Below are 21,852 nucleotides of genomic sequence, written 5' to 3'. Positions count from 1 at the left end.
CCAAGAATTACAGCTTATGTACCTGCATTTTGCCTGTGTACATCATATACCAAGAATTACCTCCTTCACTCTTCTTCATTCCCCCTCACCCAGCCACTCTAGCTCACACTCACTTTTATTCACTCATATTCCAACTTAGTTTCACTTTTTCCCACTCCCTCTGACTCACTCATACTCACTTAGTTACATTATCACTCACATACAGACACTCACACTCTCACACATTTCACAGGGTTTTATTGTACCTACTTACTTTCAACTACCTGACCTGTTGTGCATCAGCTGATGGTACAGGGTAGACTCTCAGGGCAGGTACACACCTTCTTCCATCCCCAAGAACTAAAGTACATCATTGGAGTCTGCTCAGTGATACATAGGCTACAGCTGTCAGTCTCTTGCCTTTTCAACTCACATTCTCTCATCTGGGCATAAGGCAGGGTGTGGTGAGAAAGGCTCCTTCCAACCCATCTCTCCTGTGATGAGATGGGAAAGGAAGAGCTGACTGCATGACTGATGGCAGCCCTGGGCACAGTAGACATTACAACAGAAGCACCCAGGGCTACTTGTACAGTGACACTACAGCATGCCACTAATGGGGAGGACTTGAAGCCTGGCAGTATCCAGAGGACAAGGCTAGGACTTTGCTTATCCTGGTCAATCTCTCTGATGGTTGTTACAGGTGCCTCCGTGCGCCTTTGTTAGCCAGGAAACTGATTTACTGTCTGGCAGCAAGGGTGGACATATTTTCAATATACTAGTGAATAATAGGTTATTATTAATTATCAGCATTATTTTAAAAAGGGGTCAGAAACAAGGGCGAGCGCCACTGAAAATTGCAGATTTTGGCATATGAAGCCCCTGTGTAGTGAATCATCAAGAGGACGAATTTCAGAGCTGCTTTTTCTCTTTTTTCATTGTAGGTTCTTTTCCCAGGGATCCTGGCCTAAACCCTTGTGCCCTTGGCTTTGCATTAGATTTATGATTGATGTTATAATCAGGGTTGAGGATCGGGGTTGACTGGGAGCGGGATTCTTGCAACCTTGTAATAAGTATTCAGTTTTTACAGCTGCTGTGTTTCCAGTCTTCACCAATAATACAGGCCCTACAAGCTTTAAAATTCATACTGTACCACACATTTCTCCAAAATTACCCTCCTTATACTAGCCAAGCAATGTTTTATAAAAGGTCACGCTCCTCAAATGTGGGCCACTTTTTGGAGCTACCGGGGCTATTTTTTGTCCCAATCCGACCCTGCCTGGAACGAGTCTTCAAAAAGGTCTGTTTTGCCATAGGTCTGTTTTGGCTCCCTTGGGTCAGGCGTGACAGCTTTAGCTGTCTGCCACAGCTCATGTACTAAGGAAAAAACATACATAAAAAGGGATTTTGAGTCAACCCCCATTTTCCCATTATTTATTTCATTCTGTAGAAAGAGGGTCGGACCTAAATCGGCGGGTGCCGTTCCATAAAGTCCCACAAGAGGGCGACAGATTACATGAGTTGATGTAAAAACAGGTTATCATTAAGAAGATTGGCGGATATAACTGACCGCCAGTGCACTTACCTTATTTAATACATACTTACATGGAGTTGACAAGCGTACAGGTGTACCAGTGAATTATTACAATGTTACACGCAGTGCAACTATGTAGCGTTCAAGTCCTTCTTCACAAAAAATATCTCTTTGTCGCACATATAATATAAAATCGTGATTTTTTTTTGGGGGGAGGGGTGATGAGTCAATTCTTTAGTCCCGCTAGAAAGATCGTGTTCATTTGAATTGTTAAAAACGGCGATGACACAATGCATGATTTTAATTGATAATTAATTCGCATAAATATTTGATTTTGTTAATTTAAATGCCACTGTAACAGATTTGCAGTGTGGGGAGTGTCAAAGGTTTGGCTAGGCAAGGCTACAGCCATGATCGTTCTCTTGAAAAGGATTAAAAAAAACACTCCCGTGTATTGTATTTTATTCATTGGTTTTGTATAGATAAATACTGCAACTGTAGCACACACACATTCACTGAAAAAGTTGAAGGTGATTTATGATTCAGCAAACACAAAACAAAAAAATCCCTGAAATTTGCCAGTTGGTGTACAGTACTGTGCACTTAACACGCCCCACCGTGTTTTCCCCTTTGTAGGCAGACCTTTTTCTAACAATCCGACGACTAGTGGGTGTACAGACAAGGGACCAGCGTGAGGTGTGCCACGCATTATGTTTTGCCCACCATAGCTGGAGAATTCCAGGCCTTTATTTGTTAATTTCATGTTTTTTGTGAAGTACCATAGTCACCTGCCTTGTATAAGTCTGTGCTTTGCAGTTGAGGCACCCAACAGAAAGCTAAACCTTTTAAACATCTGCCAGTGTGTGGATTCATTAAAAGGTGCCAAGTTTATTAGCCAATGAACACTTTGCCCCTCCCTGAAATATGCCCCATCCAAGAGTAGCCTCTGCCAAATTTTGTGGAGACCCATCAAAAGTGGCAAAGGGTCTGTTTTAGGAAATCCGTCACCGTTGTGACGGGGTAACCCATCCACCGACTTCGAAATCAGGCCCAAAGTTATTAGTAAATAAACAAAAATGTTTTGACCCCCCTTCCTCTTTTCAACACACCGTTCCCCCATTGGATCTGAATGAAACTTAATATGCCTGCACTGGGTGTAATTTACTAAGTGCTTGCATATTTGATACAGAGCCAACACTAACGTAATAAGCAAATGTGCCCCCCCCACCCAACCGCCATAGATTGGCACAAAGCATGACAGACCAACAGCAGACCAGTCTCTCCAAGGTTCTGCCAAATTTTGTGCAGATTCATCATACAGTGCCAATGTAATAAGCATATTACAATGTTTGCTACCTTTTAACACCCTTGATATAGCTGCAGGAATTTACCAATGGCAAAAAAAGATGAAACAGGCTAAGCCACATTTCCTACAGATCCACCAAATGGTGCCAAAGTTATTAGTAAATAGAAAATATAGAAAGCTCCTCCTTTGCCCCTCCATTGGATCTTAATGAAACCTGAAATACCTGCACTGGGTGTAACTTGCTAATTGCCTGTCACGTTTAACATGGATTAAGCAAAAAGCACCAAACTTATAGGAAAATGAAATAGTTATTGAATCCACCCATTTATTTTGCCCTCCTTAATAGAATGCTAACATTACAAGACTATATATATATATATATATATATATATATATATATATATATACATATATATATATACACACACACACACTCACACACACAAATACACATGCATATGGTTATATAAAGTTAATTAAAAAAAAAAAACACTTGTGAGTGAGTTATTGTAACCAATTAAATTCACAAACTTAAGGTAAAGTGGTGTTATTGTTAGGTGAAAATGTCAGTTTAAACTAAACAAACCTACTGAAATTGAGAAGTTATAGTTATCTGAAGTAACCCAAACTCGCACCCTGAGGTGGATGAACTTTTTTGGGGAAGTTTTGTGAAGTTTCCGCAAAAGGTGCCAAAGTTATTAGCAAACAAACAAATCCATTTATTATGGTAATATTTTTTATATCTTAGGGGTTTGTTGGGGTCCATTTAAGGTGAGGGTATCCAGGACCGGTGATTCCTTAAGATCGCTGTAGGCAGCTGCCTTATTGCACCACCATAGGGGGGCACCAGATTGCACCAAATGGCTTCCAATGGCCATATTCTAGGGGAGAGCATGTGCCCAAACGACAAAACATAATTTGGAGTACATAATGTCTACAACAAATACAAATTAAGAACCTGTCTCGCTGGCAGCAAATCTTTAAAAAGCTATTTCCAAATAGGTACTTTAAAAAACACAATGAAGAATAAGGCAACGATGGATAGGGCTGTTGTAAAAAGAGGCAGCTGCACAAGTAGGCAGCTGCTAGTGGGGAAATATGTTGATTCAAGGCAGGCACGAATACAATAGGAATGTATTGTGCATTACAGATGACATAGTTCATTTCTAAGTAAATACCTCTCATTAAAGAGGAACTTGGGTGTTAGCAAGTTACAGTGTTGCAACACCGTTTCGGTACAGGGGGCAGTCCTCCAGACAAAGATGTTGGGCGTAGGCCATAGGACAGAGCAGTGCTTATTTTGTAATTGGAACAATAAGTGCAGGTGCCAAAACGTTTTTCTAGAAGGCAGCCGCCCACTTCCACACTGGCAACGCCCTCTTCCCTCACTCACACCAGTCACTTCCTCAGGCAGAAGACAAAACTGCATTACCAACACTGATATGCAGTTCTCTGGATTCAACGCAATGGTGAAGTCAGACTTTTATTAAATATGATTTAAAGGTAATATTCAGAAAGTTACTGTTTCCTGTCTGAAGGTCCTGGAGGTAAATGTGTATTTGCTGTCCCACATCTGCCAGCCATTAATTAGCATTTGAAAAGGTGTGAAAACTTTCCCCACAGCAGAGAACAAAGGCATGTTGTTCCCTTGATCAATAGCCAGAGAGGTTGGGCCCAGGAACTAGATTAACTTCAAAGAGTCCTCCTCTGTCACAGGCAAATGTTAGCTGACACCTGATTTAAAAATTGGACTGTCCTGCTACCTTGTCCCTGTCTAGATCATAACTGCATCAGGACCATCTCCCAGTAAGAACGCTTTATGCGTGGTGTCACCTCCTTTGTTAAATCGCAAGGAGCTTTCCACACCTCCTCCATTCTAATATTATGGCACATATCTCTAATATATTTGAACCAAGGAATTGACACCACACCATCAAGAGCTAATAGCTCTGCTACGGCTGCTTGGTAGGGAGCCAAGTGATCGGAAGATCAAACGCGCACCCAATATATGAGCGGTCTCAAGGCAATTTCATTGTGGATCTGATTAAACGCTAGGTCAAATCTAAGAGGAATAAGCGGTGTGCTCGTCGGTAAGTGCAACAAAAAGCTTATGAACCTGTTTTCAACTAAGGTCAAATTCTTAGAGTTAAATTGGCCCCAGAGCTCAGCGCTCAGTTGCAGCCGTCACTGTAGCAGCCTTATCTTTGGTGATAGCTGGTGTAATTTGCCCACCTATAGAGTTTTTGATTTTCCTTGTGATCGCCACTGACCGCTGTTGAAGGACAGTAACACTCTTCTCAATTTGTGCCGACCATTGGAGGACATCTGTTAGTCTAATCCCCAGGTAGTCAAATTGGCTAACCTGTTCTATAGGTTGGCCACCAATAGTAATTTTCCCCCTGAAGGTGTGGATTTAAAGCCATAAACTTAGTTTTGTCTGTGTTAATTTCAAGGCCCCTCTTCTCAAAAAACATAGCAAAAGCATCTAATTCGTTTTGGAGACCCAGTGGAGTTCTTGAGTCCAGTAGAGTGTCATCTGCAAACATAAGGATCGGAACTGGTGCTCCTGCTAGCTTGGGGGCATCATGGTTACACCGCATCAGCTGATCTAATGCCCCATTGATATAGAGGCTAAACAAGGTGGGGGCCAAGACACACCCCTGTCTAACTCCTCTCTCAATGGGGATGGCGTCTGTCAAACACCACGTTTGGTCCATCGGACCCGAGCGTAAGTTCCCTCGTGAAGATGCTTTATCAGCCTCAGCAGTTCACTGTCGAGGTCGTAAAGTTCCAAAACATTCCATAGCAAGTCACGTGCGACCAAGTCGGACACAGTCTTTAGATCAATAAAGGCAACATACAAGTGATCTCTTTTTAGCCTCAAGTATTTCCAACAAAGGAGTTTAAATCTAAAGACCTGGTCAATTGTACTGACCCTGCAGGCTCTAATCACAATGGGCCTCTTTTTGAAATTACAGTATCAAACCCTGCTTGAGTGTCAAATCCTGCTTGATAGTTCTGCTAGGGTTTACATATAACACCAGGGGTACACTTGAAATAGAAAACAAGATGCAAAAACAATTCTTGTGCATCCACTGTCTTTTTGCTGGAAAACCCTGATTTGTTCCACCAGATTTCTGTATCTGGGGTTTTTGTGGGTACAGTGACTGCCCCAAACTGTATTATGTTCTTAGAAGTGGGAGGATTCCCATTTTGCAACCCACACACACTAGCCCTCAGAGTTCATATTTAGTGGACCCAAAGAATGTCATCATCCTGAAAATGCCAAAAGTGGATAAGGTTGGCACAGGAACTTTTAACCCATCGGTTAGGGCGTGCCCAGGAGTCATTCCCAACCATAAGCCCGTGCCAGGCATAAATGTTGCATCTCCAGGCATTAACTTCAGAACCCTACAGGGCCTGTGGAAAATCAGAATAGGGCTGAACTTGGTGCTAGAGTTCTGAGAAGAGTCATTAAGGACTGGACCTGCTCTCCTTCTTGTACCCACAACAAAGAAGGGGACTCCAAGGCTCATAAGGCTAACTGCAATCAAGCTACAGGGATACAACAAGCTACAAGAGGCCTTTCCTGCAACTGCCCAGCTGATCAGTGACACTGGACCAGGACTGGATCATTCTGTTTGGCCTTGGCCCGACACACAGTCCATCTCTAAATGCAGCCCCAGTGGTCCTGGGTGGCTTTAAAAGTGTACTCCCAGGGTGGATTGGGATTTAAAGGTCTAAAGTGAGAAGGTAAAATCTTTGACCAGGGTGCACCTGGTTGGCGTATCTGATTCCCTTCTCCATCGTAGTCAGCATCAAATGTGCCTAGGTCCCAGTTTACCTCGACCATTGACTATCTTTGGCACTTTATTCTTCTTGACACTATTACTACTTAAAGTTTTAAAAAATTATAGCTTCAGTTTCCTCCATTGGACTTTGGTAATATTGGTGTCATTTTGTTTAATAATTTGTATTTTATTTTTGTAATTCAGTTTAATACTTTTACTGTGTTGCATCTTGACCTTATTGCTGTTTGGTACTGTCTGCTCTGTGCCATAGCTACCAGGGGGTTGAGCTCTGGTTAATTTAGTGACTTTAAGGATTCACCCTGATAAAGGTTGTGATTATTCCTTGAGGTGGGTAGTCACCCACTCCAAATAATAATCAATTTTCTTACATTAACACATACGTGTAACTTGTTTTAACCCTTCTAATGTTGAGGACGAGATGTTCACATCCTCTACATTACCTCCATAATGCCTCATTCTCCAGGACCAGCAGGGGAACCTCTTGTTGTTGCACCAGACTCTTCCCCGTATTTGTTGAATTGTGGGGTTTTTAGATGAGAGTTGCTTCTGCATCAGCCTACACAATGACACCATTTGTTTTGCTTTTATTGTGCCAATGTTACAGAAGAGTTGCAAACGATAGGGAAAAGCGATTGCAGAAACATATTGGAAAGGCCCCAAATACCTCCCTTCCCAGTTTGTCATACAGGTATAGAAGTGTCAGTCGGTCTTCAATGACATTTCAAAACATAGCTGTTAGTAAAACAGCAGGAAACCTCATATACATTAGTCACCATGTAACTTTCCCCGCTATGAGACCCAATAGTACATCATCCAGTAATAACAGTGGCCCTTCATCTCATCCACTGGACCCCTGCAGCCCTCTGGACAAATTCTCCCACCCTACACTTCTCCAGGGCCCCCCTCAGATCATGCGCGCTCTCTATTTAGGTAGCCCCTATATTGCCCCCATATGTCACGTAGTTTGCAGCTACTGGGCTGGAGCTCTCTGTATATATCAGAATGCATGCTGCAATACACCAGGTCATTATGCCACTCCTTAAGCTTTGGCATTGGTCCTCTAGCCCATCGGATAGAAATTCTACGCTGTGCAACCAATAAGCGCATGCTACTATCTTCCGATCTGTTCTGGGCACTAACTTATCATATCTTAATAATGCAAGCATAGGATCTCTAAGCAGAGTTACCCCTGTTATGTCTTCTGAAGTGAGAAATACCTCATCCCAGAAGCCGCTTATTCCGGAACAATACCAGGCAATGTGTGCAAATCCCACCTCGTCCTCCTGACATCACCAGCATTTAGATCTTTCACAAAGACCATATCGGGAGAGACGGACGGAGTGTCATACACCCTATTGATATATTTAATGTGGATCAGACGCTGCCTACTATTTAGGGAGACAGACTACGTGAGGGAGCAGCAATATAGCCACTGTGCGTCTGTTATAGTAATTTGGAGTTTGTTGCCATTCCAACCATGATATAGATAAGGCAGGACTATGGTTCTCCTGCAAGTATGTATAGAGTCTAGTTACTAAGCTGGCTGGCGAGGTAACCTTCATGGAATATGTCAAGGCTGGCAGCTCAGGAGATTCCAGAAGGTTGTCACCCAGCAACTTGAGCATGGCCTGTCTGGCTCGAAAGTAATAGAACTTGGCTAAAGCAGTGGGCTCTACTGTGGTCTTCGTGAGCTAGGCCCAACCTTTCATTGTCCTGTCCACAAAGAAGTCTCCCATACAGTGTATGGCCAGGGATTCGAATGCCTGCCTTGCGCCCCGTTCCCATCCCAGTGGAAACCACAAACACCAAGCCGCTGTACTGCGCGGGGTATATAGTAAAGAGCCCTCCGGTCGGATCTAGGATACTACGCCATGCACAAATCGTGCTATTAAAGGAATCCAGCACTCCGAACTGCCACGTCGGCCTGCGAAACGACCCGAGAAAGCATGAGGGGGGCGCCAGAATGCGCTTGAGCTGTAAATGCGGGAGATCCTGTGCGGCATGCAGTCAGTAATATGCAAACCTATTCTGCGCAGTGTAATAGGCCTCCAGATCCGGTGCACCCAATCCCCCCCATCAAAGGACAGTGTGAGAGTGTCCCAGCGCACCCCAGGCTGCCCCCCACCCAGGCCAGTCTAATGATCAATGTCTGCAGCCTTGCCCAGAACATGCGGGGCAATAGCTTTGGTATATTCATAAACAGGAACAGAAGACAGGGGAGCATGATCATTTTCATGAGTGCCACCCAACCAGCGAGCAAGAGCAGCAACCTAATCCAGCCCTCCATCGTCACAGCCAGTCTCCTCTCTGCCACCGCATAATATTCTCATAGCACAATTACAGGGTCGGTGTGCACCTTAATCCCCATATAACTAGTCGGGTCAGTGGTCCACTGCAGAGGGTACTCCAATGTCACCCGAGTTGTTGCAGGAGTAAGTGGTATAATAGTAGACGTATACCAATTGTTATGCAGCCCCAAGTGGCTCCCAAATAGTGTCACCTCCCGAAACACTGACACCAAATTACAGCCCAGTTCACGAATATAGAGCAAAGTGTCATTTGCAGAGGAAGAGATTATTAACCTATGCCCAGGATACAAGAGCCCCCAGTGCAAGTGATATTCTTGTAATGCGCATGCGAGGGGTTCCGCCACAAATGCATATAGCAGGGGAGATAGCAGGCAACCCTGCTGAGTGCCCCTAGCAATACCAATTGACTCAGAGACTGCATCATTGATTCATGATCACGCCGTGGGCTGCATGTAGAGAACATTTACCAACTGAAGAAATACACCTCCAACACCGAAACGGCGCAGGACAACCCTCAGAAAACTCCAGGCCACTGAGTCAAGCGCCTTCTTATTAGCAATAAAAACCGCTGCAGCAGGCACCTCTGGAGCAAGACTCTGCGCCACCCCAAACAAAGTGCAGAGATTGTACGTGAGGGAACAACCAGAGACAAACCCTGTCTGGCCGGACAGACCACCATTGGCAGGCACCGTGCTAGATGATTGACAAGAACTTTAGCAAAAAGCTTTGTGTCAACATTCAATAGGGACAGTGGTCTATAAGAGGAGCAGGCATTAGCCGGCTTTAGGATCGAACAAGGAGGCCCTCCCTCATAGTTAGAGGCATAATATCATTTGTGGACATTTCTGTGAACAGAGTAACCAAGTAAGGTATCAGCATGTCCTAATAAGCCTTATAGAAGGCCACTGTGAGGCCATTCATGCCCAGTGCCTTGCTCAAAGGATCTCTCCAGGGATCAGCGGAGCCAGCAAGCTTCCTCTTTGCTCATTCATGAGCCGCTTCATGGCTATGTGAGTCAAATAGTCGTCTATCTCCACTTCGCCTGTGGTGGGCTTTGCTATGTATAAATTTGAGTAGTACCTACAGAAGTACTGTGCTATTATGGCAGTGTTGTGTAGCGGGTGCCCTAGTTCATCCTGTATCTCAGTGATAGTAGCATAACCCCTTCGAGGTCGAACCGCGGCCCCCAATGTGTCTCCTGGATGTTCGCGCTCGCCATATATACGTGCCGCTGTGTACTTCCAAGATGTTCCACTTCGCAGTGTGTTTGCTCGTGATGTTCATCAATCTTTGTTTTAATGTCGCCCAACAACCTCTGCTCCCCTGTTGTCCTGTGCAGCTGCTCCAGTGCAGCCAGTTCTTTCTCAAGTTTCGCCAAACTATTTTGAACGGAGTGCAGCACCCCTGCATGTTCAGCAATTGTTACACTTCTAATGTAAACTTTAAAGCTTTCCCAGACAGTAACAAATTTATCAACTGTACCAATATTTGAACTAAAAAAAATCATCTATGGCTTGCACAAGGCAGCATCCAGTAATGAGAACAGTGGAAACTGCCAAGTAAAAGGGGCAGTATGCGGAGATTCCAGCGTTAGCTCCAGTACCGCTGGGGAGTGGTCCGAGTATGTATGTAGCAGAGGTTCACAGTGCTGCACACATGGGAAAAGCTCCTTCGAAAGCAGCCAGAAGTCTATCCGCGTATGCATGTCGTATTGTGATGAGTAGTGCAGAAAGCCCGAACCCCCATCCCCCAAGAGTTCGCCACACATTCACAAGTCCCGCCTGCCCGGCTATGTCGAGGATGGCCTTTGCTGCCACCAAAGGCGGGCGGCTCGAACCCCACGATCTGTCAAGGTCCGGACAGAACACAATTATAGTCACCCCCCCCCCCATACTTGCGGACTGCCAGCCCACAACACCAATCTAGCATGCAGGAAGTAGTAAAACTGCAGATCATCATAGTTAGGGCCGTAGAGACCTACTAATAGCACTAAAGATCATCTTTGTTGCAGCGCACCACCCCATACCTCCCCCCTGCGTCAACACACACCTTTTGAATTTCTCCACCAGCACTTCTGGGCATCTATATCAGCACCCCCCTCGCATGGGAAGTGAAGCCTGCAGCACAATAGGGACCTTTCAATCTGCGAGGTGTCAGTAAGCCAGTATTCAGAGCCAAATGTGTCTCTTGGAGAATCGCCACATCTATTTCTTGCCTCCTAAGATATGCCAATACTTTACAAAACTTCCTGCCATCATTAAGCCCTCTCAAGTTCCAAGTAAGCAAGCGAAGCTGCAGGGTTCTTTCCTTCTGTGCCCCTCACCTCCCATGTAAATCATCCCCCATCACGGTGCCCATTCTGAAAACTTTAGATCTCTGCCACCCTTTGTCCATCGGCTAATGACTGTCCTATGCATATGCGTTCCCTGAATGAAACCTGTACCTCCCTCCACCCACACTGCGCAGAGCCCCGACTTGTGCAATGGAATCATTCTCTCCCACAATCCTCCCCAAGCCAAACACTTACGCCCACAATAAACTATTAGTGGTATACAGTCGGGGGGATGCAAGTGCCACACTAATACAAAATCGTGGTCTTGATCACCACCAATGCAGAACTGCTCTTGTCTCCTTATTGTAGCATGAGGACACTCCTCCACCAAGAGCGCCCTATCACAATGCAAACACTACCGTCATCCAACTCCCCACCCGTGAAGGGCATATCTACTCTTATGTATAAACATTTAGGCCATTCTCAACTTCTAAGAAATTGATATCCATAATAACAGTGCATCCCCCCCACTTTACATGCAATAATCGTAGTAGGCGTGTTACACATTCCTCGGAGCCTACATAACTAATAGCAGCAGTCACTACACCGCGTCCATGTTTCTGACTGACGCACTGTGAGTTGACCTAGGAGAATGACTATGTCTCCCAGCACTGTCCCTAAGAGTTGCAGGACAGTCTTCGGATCTTCGGGTCGGTGAAAATTGTTACTTTACCGTCCACCAGGACCCGAAGACAAGCCGGAGAGAGCATGCTGTATTCCAGGTTAAGTTCTTTCAGTTTTCGTTTAACAGGGAAAAAGTGATTCCTACCGTCCTGCACCTGCTGCATAAAGTCTGGATACAGGGATACAGTAGTGCCTTCGTATTTCAGTTCTTTTAGCTCCCGTGCTCTATGGAGTGCCGCGTCCCTGAAGTTCAAAAACCTCACAATGATAGGCCTTGGGTGTGCACCAGGCACTGGTCATAGCACTAGTGACCTATGCACCCGTTCCACTACGAACAGTGGTGAAAAGGAATCTTGGCCCAGCAGGTCTTGTAGTAGTTGTTCCATGAGGCACTCCAGGTTGGCTTTCCTGGTGCTGTCTGCCACCCCGAAGATTTTCAAGTTGTTCTTCCTGGAACGCGCCTCCAAATCCTTAGCCCTGGCCTGCAACACAGGAAATTGTTTATCCAGTTTCTTTCTTGCTGCCTTTCCGTCCACATGCACATCCTCGATCTCAGAGATTCTCCTTTCCACCCCATCCAAACGGTCCACATGTTTATCCAATCATTCCATCATGCAGTCTATTCTGTACGATAATGCATCAATCTTATCATCTATGTTTGTGAGGCTCTGCTGCATCACCGTCAGGATTGATTTAAGCTCTGAGTCGCTCTGCTTGTCAGACATTTCTTCCACCTCTCTTTGCAAGGTAGATTCATTTTCCTTCAACCAGTGTGATTTGCGGCTTTCAAACTAAAGTTTTCAGCTGCTTTTTATCAATTTTCCCCATGTTTGCAGCTGCACCGTGCAGTCACGAGTATAGTGCTCAAATATGGTCTCGCTTCCAGCCGACCCCCGGCCACCAATCCCCAAGCCGACCCACCACGGCATGCTCCTGTGGGGGTCAGCGCAATGGCACCGCAGGACTCACGCAGGTCCCTGCCACATCCACCAGAAAGTGAGTTCCATCACCACCACATCTCCGGCGTCACTTTGAACTGCCGTCACGGATCTACTTGCCGAGTTTCAGCAGGCTACTTTGGAGACATACGTTTGGGTCCAAAGGACTACTGATGGGGCACAGAGCCTTTATTTAGGGTTGGGAAGGGAGCACTCTCCAGGTCGTCAGTTGCCACCACTGTTCTCAGCCGCATCACCTGCCAGGCACGATCCAACAGGGGCCCACAAATCCTGCCCGCTCGATCCCCAAAGTCCCCCAAGCTGATGCACGTTGTAGGCTGTGGTCAATGATAGCGCCAAATAGGAGGGCCTGCACCGTCCGGCTCTGCCAAGGCTGCCGCTCACTTCATCTGCAGCATGATCCCCTGTCTGTAGCCTACGTTATGTCCCTGTCCACTTCAAGCGCGGCCAAGGTCCGCCGTGCCCTAGAGGGGCCCTCCGGCACCAAAGGTAGGATCGCCTACTGTCAATTCCCAGTCTCTGCAGGGCACACTCCACCCTTCGGCGCACGCCGGCTCCAAGGCCTTGCACCTTGCAGCAGTCCCTCCGGTGGCCACGTCCTCACCACATCGGCCTGCTGCACGTGATGACCACTCTCTGGCCGCAGCACTCCATGTCCCGGGGGGGGGCATATACACTACAGTATGGGGGGTGCCCACAGATAGTTACATCATCTGAATGTCCGGCATTGACAGCAGGATTATGCAAGGATAGCTCAGTGGTCTGCTGAGCTCTACTACTGCGTTGCCATTTTGCAGCACGGCAAGCTCCGCCCCACACAATTACACAATTTACCCACTGGATGACATAGGCCTCAACAGAAGGTAAGTGGTGCTCTGTGCAACTGGTAAGATTTCTCTCTCAGAAGGATTCTTTTGGTTTTGAGAGAGGCATCACTGAAAAGGGGATGCCATTGATGCCTCTCTCCTGCTTGAGGATCATAGACATGCCCCAATCCACATGCAGGAATCCCCGCTATACACCAGGGATTTCTCATTTTGATGGAGGTCAACCTGGCAGTTTTGCTATTTTACCTTTGGTGTTGAGGTAATCAAGAGTGATAGCCTTATGCGCTTTCACAAGGATCACATCCTCATGAATAGTTATTCCCTCCAGTGCCAGAATTACTATGGCAATATGTGTTTTTGACAGCAAAAAAGTGCATTTTAGTTTTCCTTATTGTATGTGTTGTAAGCTGAAGATTTGTTTTCTCTTCTAAGTTGATCCTGAAGTCAGTGGATTGACTATGTACAAATGTTTCCCTTGATTCAGCTGATTGTTTTAGCTGCCTTTATTACTTTTGTGCTATATTCAGGGCATTGCATTCTTATTTCAGCTCATGTCACACACATAGTATTCTCAGTGCATTAACATTCCTAAAAGGAACTCTGCATTCTACCTAGCGCACAGGATAAACATTTTAGTTGGTTAACAGAGATAGTGTCTCGTTGGATGACTTCTACCCAGGGCCTAACTGAAATAATGGAGGACAACTGTTAGCCAAGTTCTGATACTGAGACTGCATCTTTGGGAAAAGGTCATGAATCATAATCAAGAAATTCATTTTCATGGCGTAGACTACCATCTTTCAGAGATTCTCAAGAACTTGGCCTTGGTAGCTGCGTTGTCTCTTCACAAGCACAAAGAATTTTAACATGAACACGGATGGGGGATCACCCCTTGTAGATTTACTGTTTATGGGTACTTATTGATCCACGTTGTGGACTCCATCCTGGAATGGAGGAATTTCCCCCCTTTTTCTCCAAAGTCGTCTTATATATAGGCTGTTCATTACTTTTTAGTCCTGAGGAAGACCCAGAGTGATATGCAACTAATTACACATTTACACGTCGAAACGTCGACTGCAATTTCAATGTCCCATAATCTCTGCCAACCATCCTAAAGAAGTTTCAATAATGGTATGGGGTGATTGTTGAACTATTCACATGAGAGAGAACAGACTTTTTCTATGACCATTTTTCTGCAGATTATGTTGAGTTGATTTGTGTCTTTTTGGATTTTGGTGTGTCAAAATTATTTACTGTTTATAAACCATGCTGCTGGTTTTTGTCTATGTGTAACAGCCTCCGGTTAGCAATTCTGTATCATTTAGACATATGACTATGAATATACTAAATGTTTATGATTATTGTTGTGTGTTGTCTATTTCATTAGTGTGCCTGTGAAATGCTGAATGAGACCTGCATTCCTACAGATTTTTGTACATCATTCATTGATCATTCATTTGTAGATGTGGCATGCAAACACCACTTTTCACACAAAGTAACTGCGATACCCAACCTGAAGTGTAGGCAGATAGCATGCAGGAGCACAGGGCGGGTGCTCACTGGCCATCCATCTCATAGATTTTAACCAGAAATTCCCCCATTTATTGCAGATGCTGGATATAAAACCAATACTGCAGTTGTCTTGCCTATCAACTGCTTCCTTCATTGTGTGCATGATGTGTCCCTTGAGAAAAGTGTGCACCAAACAAATTTGTGTATCAAATAGTTTCTGAGGGAGCATGGAGACACTCCGATACCTCATTCCAGGGAGCACCTTATGAAATCCACTTCACATGGGGAGTTAAAAAGAATTCTGGTTCTAACACGCCTAATGGGAATAGTGCACAAACCAACATTACAGCCTTACCTGTCTCCTCGTATGGTTTGTATCATTCATAACCAGAGGCCGTTTTTTGATTCGGAAGGGTACAGAATTTAAATTGTAATTCTGCATCACTGCCCTAGGACATTCCAGACCATGGAAGGTTGTTCATGACTTAGGGCCCCATAACGAGTTTGGCTGTCAGACCGCCAGACCTCCATGTTGGCGGTCCCAGAGAGACTGCCATGTTGGTGGTTTTTCAGACCGCTCCATTACGAGTTACACATGTATGTTTTCTGACCGCCAATCCTAAAATGCAGACCGGCAGCTGTGTGGAGGCCCGGAAATAGACAGTCCGACCTCCAGGCCTGACAGCACAGCAACCAACCACTGACCGTATTTCAAGTCCAAAGTCAAAGTGGCGGTGACCCATGGTGGTTAGCCAATGGCGGTCCGAACGACGGCGGTTCGTGGTCACCAAAGTAATACACAACGGCACATTGGATGGATTTTAAAAAAACACAGCTGACACACATTGCCACACTGGACACACCGGCAAAGGCCATTATAAAACACACCCCTTCACACACCACAAAACTCTGCATTTTCACTGCTAGACACAGAAGCCAGAGGGCACAAAAAATTAAACACTTTAGAAAAGGCACCCCTTCAAATTTGATTACAACATTCCATAACACACCCTGGGCACACTTCACTCCATTCACACCCTTTTGCACTACCCCAGTTTAGTTACTTGCAGTCACCCATTTAACTTCATTTTTTCCTGTACACCACCATGTCACACTCCAAAAACCCAGGTTTTACCGAGGATGAGTTGAAAGTTATGGTGGATGAAATCATTATAGCAGAGCCAAAATTGTTTGGAGCCCAAGTCCAGCACACTCCTCTCATTAGGAAAACAGAAGAATGGGAGAGGTTAGTCAACAGAGTGAATGTAGTAGGCACCACTCTGCAGACAAGGGAGGACATCAGGACGAGGTAGAACAACCTCAGGGGCAAGGTCCATTCCATGGTCTCCCGGCACCAGCTGCAGGCCAAGAAGACTGGCAGTGGCCCTCCCAGAGCCCCATAAAATCTCTGTCCCTGAGAGGAGAAGGTCTTGGCCATCCTGTATCCTGAGGACTTGACAGGAATACCTTGGGAGTGGAGTCTGGTAAGTCACAGCACTAAAAATCCTCTCAAAATGCTATGTCATGCATGCCACAGCTCACATTTTCTCTAATTTGCTTTTACCCCACTTACTAGCCCAGTGTTCCCCCATCCAAATACTCCTGTATGTGAACTCACAATTGATGTGTACGCACATGGGGTTTATTTCTACATATAGAGTGCGTAGTACAGGCAGTGACAGCACTGCAAATCACAGGAGGTGCTGTTACTGTAACTCCAACCACCAGCCCAGTGTTCACTGCTACAAATACCCTTGTTTGGCAAGTCTCAAATGAAGTGTACTCACCTGGGGGGTTCACACTAGTATAGTGTGAGTACTACAGGGACTGACAAGACTGCAACTCCCAGCAGACACTGTTTCTGTAACTCCAAACACCAGCACAGTGTTCTCTTGTCCAAACATCTTTTTGGTGATCTCTCAAATTAAGTGTACTCACATGGGGGTTCACATTTGTATTGTGTGTGTACTACAAGGACTGACAGGACTGCAAAGGCCAGGAAGGCCCTGTGTCTGTGAATCCACCCACCAGTCCAGTGTTCACTCCTACAAATAGGAGTCTCAAATGAAGTGTGCTGACCGGGGGGGTTCACATTTGCATAGTGTGTGTACTACAGAGACTGACAAGACTGCAATTCCCAGCAAGCACTGTTTCTGTAACTCCAAACACCAATACAGTGTTCTCTTGTCCAAATTAAGTGTACTCACCTGGGTGTGGGGGGTGGTCACATTTGTATATTCTGGGCCAGGGATTGACAGGACTCCAAAGGCCAGGAAGGCCCTGTGTCTGTGAATCCTACCACCATCCCAGGGTTTACTCCTACAAATACCCTTGTTTGGTAAGTCTCAAGTATTCACCGGGGGGGTGGGTTCACATTTGTATAGTGAGTGTACTACAGGAGCTGATAAGACCACAACCCGCAACTCCCAGCAGGCACTGTTTCTGTAACTCTAAACACCAGCACAGTGTTCTCTTGTCCAAAGACCCTTTTGGTAATCCCTCAATTGAGGTGTACTCACCTGGGGGAAAACATTTGTATGGTGTGTGTGTAGCAGAGAAAGCGGTAGGACTGCAAATCCCAAGAGGCACTGTTTCTACAACCACAAGCACCAGTACAGTGTACCCTTGTCCAAATACCCCTATCGTTCAACTCACAAATGAAGTGTACTCACCTTGGGAAATTACATTGGTCAGGTGTGTCAAGTACCTAGATTTCCCTGACTACATCTCGCAGGAGGCACTGTTACTATGACTACAAACACCAGAACTGTGTACATAACATCAAAGAGCACAGTTTCCCAACTCTCAATGTCAAGTTACTCAGATGTGTGGATACCGTTTGCATAGTGTGTGTGGTAGAGGGAGTGGCAGGACTGCTAAGGCCAGGAGCCTATGTGGCTCACACGCCAGGCAGAAGCTCAGGCTCCATATGCATAAATAGTCATCTGTGAAACCCCAATTGATGTGTACTCACCTGGGAAGATACCATTTGTGAAACGCTGGGAAAGAGAGGGACTGACTGTAAAGCTAAGCCCAATAGGCCTCGTCCCACATATTCCAAAACTAAAATCAGTGTTCACTTGCCCAAACCCATCTAGTAGAGAAGATGCAAATGAACTCTACACACCTTGGACGATGTAAATTGCCAATTGCAGTGGAGACAGTGACATGACTCTGACTCTCAGGAGGTACTGTTTCTCCAAATATAAAAAAAACACTCCAGTGGTCACTTGATCAAATACCCTTGCCTGATAAGTCACATTTCAGGTTCACTTCCCTGGGAATGAGCAGCATACAGATCATGCCCAACTCTGAGATGTGTCTGTCTACCTAGCTCCATTCTGACCTACTAACCCAAGATGAAACCATTGAGGACAGGCAGGACAGCTTACCCAGTGTGCTAAACAATGACCCCAAAGGCTGCAAGAGGCATAACCAGATTCATATTGGCAGCACATACATTAACACTGCACTAACCACATAATGACTTCTGTCACACATACTACAAACTCCTTGGTCTGCCTGTATCATATTCAACTAGTCCTCAAAATGGCCAAAAACCTAACTTGCCTAGCTACTGTTTGGCATGCATTGGTGGCAAGTTGACACTCCCAGGCAATACCCTGCAAGGGACAATGTTTTGCACACCTCAGCAGCCGTGACAGGCAAGGAGAGCTGGCATGCTCCACAAATGTCATGTCAAAACAACCATTACCATGTGAACCTGTCACAATAGGTTTACATGCTAGACAACTAGGTACAAGGTCTCTGTGAAATGTCAATGTAAATGATTGGCGGTAGATGTCACAATGCAACCAGTAATATTGTATCTTTCACATCAACATGTCATGCTGCCATTGGCCTTACGGAGGACACTGAAGAGACTGCCACAACCCCCCAGGATGAAACCCTCAGTGATGACAACACTCCTGGACATCTGGACATGGAGGACAGGTCTGACCCATCTGAGCAACCTAGTCAGACCCCACCAGAGTTCCACTGTGGCCACATCAACATCTCCCAGCCCGGTTGCCTTAACATCATGGGCAGCCATGCACCCCCCCAACCTGTGCCCCAACAACACTGACAAACATATTGTGCCCTCCAGTCCAGGCTACTGAGTCGCACCACAACATCTCTGACAATCATGGTCTAGGAACCAGTGGGAGAGAGCACACAGTGGCAAGGGCACAGGCCCCTGGGGGTAGTATGCGTGGGATGGATGCTGTGGGTCAGCGGGGTGAGGCCACTGGGGATGCTCCTGGCCAGGACACCATCAGCCGCGTGTTGGGGGTCTATCAGGAGTCCCAAGGCATGATGGGCCAGGTACTAACTGAACTCTGTGAAATTAAGCAGCTGCAGAGGGAATTTATACAGGAATCGCGTGCAAAGTGGGAGGCCCGCAATACCAAAATGGTCTCCCTGATAGGGGCGCTGAGGGACATCAACACTACCCTGAGTAGAGATCAAAAGCAAGACTCCACCCCTTTCTTTGGCATGTCTACACCTGGCACCTCTTCGCATCTTTGTACAAGAATACTAACATACCACTGTCACCGTACGATCCTTGACGTTTTGGTTGGCACGTACCATGGTCACTCTGTGTGGGTCCCTGTATTGGTTTTGGATTATCTTGAATTCATCATGACCCACACTTGAAAGATATGTTATTGCTTTATGTTTTATTGCTACCACGCCCCTAGTGCTTGTCGAGCACACTTAACGTCTGGTATATTTTGGGCTTTGGACCGATGTTATTACACAAGTGTTATCCCAGTAATGACTGTGTAATTCAGCCTTGATGGTGTCCAGTTTCAATTGTTAGTTTGACTCAGTACATAATCACCCCTTACCTATTTTTTACAGTAATACCTGATTTATTGAGTCCGGAAGGTGTGTACTTGGGACCGCTATTGTGATTTGGGACGTGTTAACCACTTACCTGTCCATCTGCCTTTTGTCTTCTCCGTAGGACGCATTGATACATTCTGAACACAAGGTTGTATGACTGGTGAGTGTGGTCTGTATATTCATGCATGTTTGTGTATATAAGCCCAAGCTCTGGGCTCAAAGAGGAGGTTTTGGGTCTACTCTCCTTCTTTTGTTAATTAGGACTGTGGGAATGTTTTGCTTATTCCAGTTGTACTAAGCCAAATCTGTTGGTGCATGTGATTAAGGTCGGTATTATTTACATTTTGTTGGCCTAAACCTTAGGGGAATTGTGCTGTTTTTCTCCTTTTTCTCACCTAAGGCATCCTGTTTCTATGTCTCCCTCTCTTCTTTTTGCAGCACTACATATTCTCTTACCTCCAGTCCTGATGATGATCCTTAAATAGACAAGGGTCAAAACGTCGACTACTACCACAGCTGATTGGGGCTTTTATGCTGTTCACGAGTACTGTTTTCACTGACATACTTTGTTCACTGGCACACGTTTTGAGAAATGTGGTTGTTGTTATCCACTTTTTCTATCAAAATTAATATAATTGTGAATATGGGTACTCCCTTTAGGATAATTTGATTCATTGTGATTTTTTCATTTACACTTGATAATGGTTCCCATTGAGACACTGTTGTAGATGCATACACCTGGCACCACACCATCAATGCCAACCACTGAAAGGGAGTCCCTGCCAGTGGAAGAACCCGCCTCAGTCACCCCTGCCTCTGCAGCAGCAGATCACCCTCTCACGCAAGTGGGGACATCCAGTGAAGTAATATAGCTATGATGGCTTTAATGGATTGTAGTTTTTATTGTATATGTATATATCTATAAAAAGATTGTTTACATTCATTTGCCATATACAAGTCACTGTATAAGTTTCTTTCAGGATTGTTGTGTCATAATTGAATGGACTATAGACTTTTGTGAATCCATTATATCTGACAGCAAATTACTTGTATTTTTTGAGTGCTCCACATGATGTTCTATGTATAGCTGTATTTACTGGTTTAGGTTTACCTCATCCCAGTATATATATTTGGCAACAAATATGTTTATTTGTGTATGAGCACCTTTATCACATCTCTTATTTACTACAGGAGTATGCGGCCCTTATAAGGTTTTTGTTGTCATATTTATATTGTTTACATTCAGTGAAGTGTCTGGGAGTAGCGAATGGCAAGGCACCTACCACTGCCAGCAAGTGACCTCTTCCCAAATTACCTCCTTTGTGTGCCACATGTTAACTCTGCCAACTCTTCCTCAACCACCTTTCATTTCCAATGGGAGGAGTGCACCGGACTTTGGACTTCCAACGCGATGGCATCTACCACAATGATTTCATCCACCATGACCGAACGCTTCACTATTCTGTTCCGTCGTGTCCCATATTTTTGTTCTATTAACAACTTTACAATAAATACCCCTATCTCAAAGTTTGTGTCTGCTTGCTTCTGTTTCAAATGTTGCTATGTAGAGATGTAAGACCACGTGAAGCAAATGAAGAAGACACAAGGAACTAGTGCAAGGTGGATTGTGTTACAGGTACAATGCCCTGCTGAGGATTAAGACCAACACACACAAACACATTGGTACAAATGTCTGGTCACACCAAACATTTTATTCCACTGTACAACACATAGGCTGTTGAAATGTCTGGACTGTCATAGCCAAGAATGGGTCACTCAATTAGTGTCAGGGTACATAGACCAAGGTACA

Source organism: Pleurodeles waltl, chromosome 4_1 (assembly GCF_031143425.1).
Source record: "Pleurodeles waltl isolate 20211129_DDA chromosome 4_1, aPleWal1.hap1.20221129, whole genome shotgun sequence".
In the NCBI taxonomy this organism is placed as follows: Eukaryota; Metazoa; Chordata; class Amphibia; order Caudata; family Salamandridae; genus Pleurodeles; species Pleurodeles waltl.
The sequence above is the reverse complement of the archived record's forward strand: the minus strand, read 5'-3'. Positions refer to the sequence as shown.